We start from the raw sequence: 750 nt of genomic DNA, 5'->3' as shown, positions 1-750 counted from the left end.
TTTAGTAGGTGATGCTATGCAGTGCTTTCCAAAAAGTTACAATTTTGCAGCAAGTTTATGTATTAAGAGCCGTTGTGTGTGCATTTGTTAGAATTATCTTCCCCTCAGCAGAATCATGGATAGGTTTAATAACGAAAACATTGAAATGCGCGGCAGGATTGTAGATTTCATAAAATGTCCTTTCTAGAATTGCTGAAAAAAAGAACCTCGACCACGAAGGGACTCGAACCCTCAATCTTCTGATTCGAAGTCAGACGCCTTATCCATTAGGCCACGCGGTCACATGTAGGTGTACTGAACAATGCACAGTTACCATGCACAGTTACCAGAAGCATCTCCGTCCGCTGCTGCCCGTCCACGGAGTAGTGAGAGAGGACCCACGCAGGGGCGTTGCACTGGAGAGAGCCCGCGCCTTCGACTCGCCGGTACGTGTCTACAGGCGCCATGTGTGCTCCTCCACTCCAGTGCTTGCTTTCCCGCGCCGCCTAGAGCATTGAGAGATTATGTTTTGGCTAGACTTGTTTTAGCATTTAAAGCTTTGACTCCGTACAAAATTGTCCTCCTGCTCCCGTGAACAAGATCACAAGTGCACTGTGTTGACTTGCGCCCGCCTGTGCTTACCCGTTTAGTTTCTATTCTTTCAGACTGAGCATGCGTTTTCTCCTCCAAATCTCTGCCAGTCTTATTCTTCTTTTCAGCCTCGGTTGTTTTGTTTTCTCCTCGCCTCTGTGTAGGTTCCTCCCTCCCTAA

The 750-nt window shown here is 47.6% G+C and overlaps 1 non-coding gene across 1 annotated transcript; it reads right to left on the bottom strand.

Moving 5' to 3' along the window:
• Nucleotides 1-208: 208 nt before the first annotated feature.
• TRNAR-UCG (transfer RNA arginine (anticodon UCG)) lies at nt 209-281 on the bottom strand. Its single transcript has one exon. It is a non-coding gene; the product is annotated as a tRNA-Arg (tRNA).
• Nucleotides 282-750: the final 469 nt, after the last annotated feature.

This window comes from Lissotriton vulgaris, chromosome 1_1 (genome assembly GCF_964263255.1).
Source record: "Lissotriton vulgaris chromosome 1_1, aLisVul1.2, whole genome shotgun sequence".
Classification (NCBI taxonomy): Eukaryota; Metazoa; Chordata; class Amphibia; order Caudata; family Salamandridae; genus Lissotriton; species Lissotriton vulgaris.
Note: the sequence above shows the minus strand (reverse complement) of the source record. Positions and strands in the feature narration are given on the sequence as shown.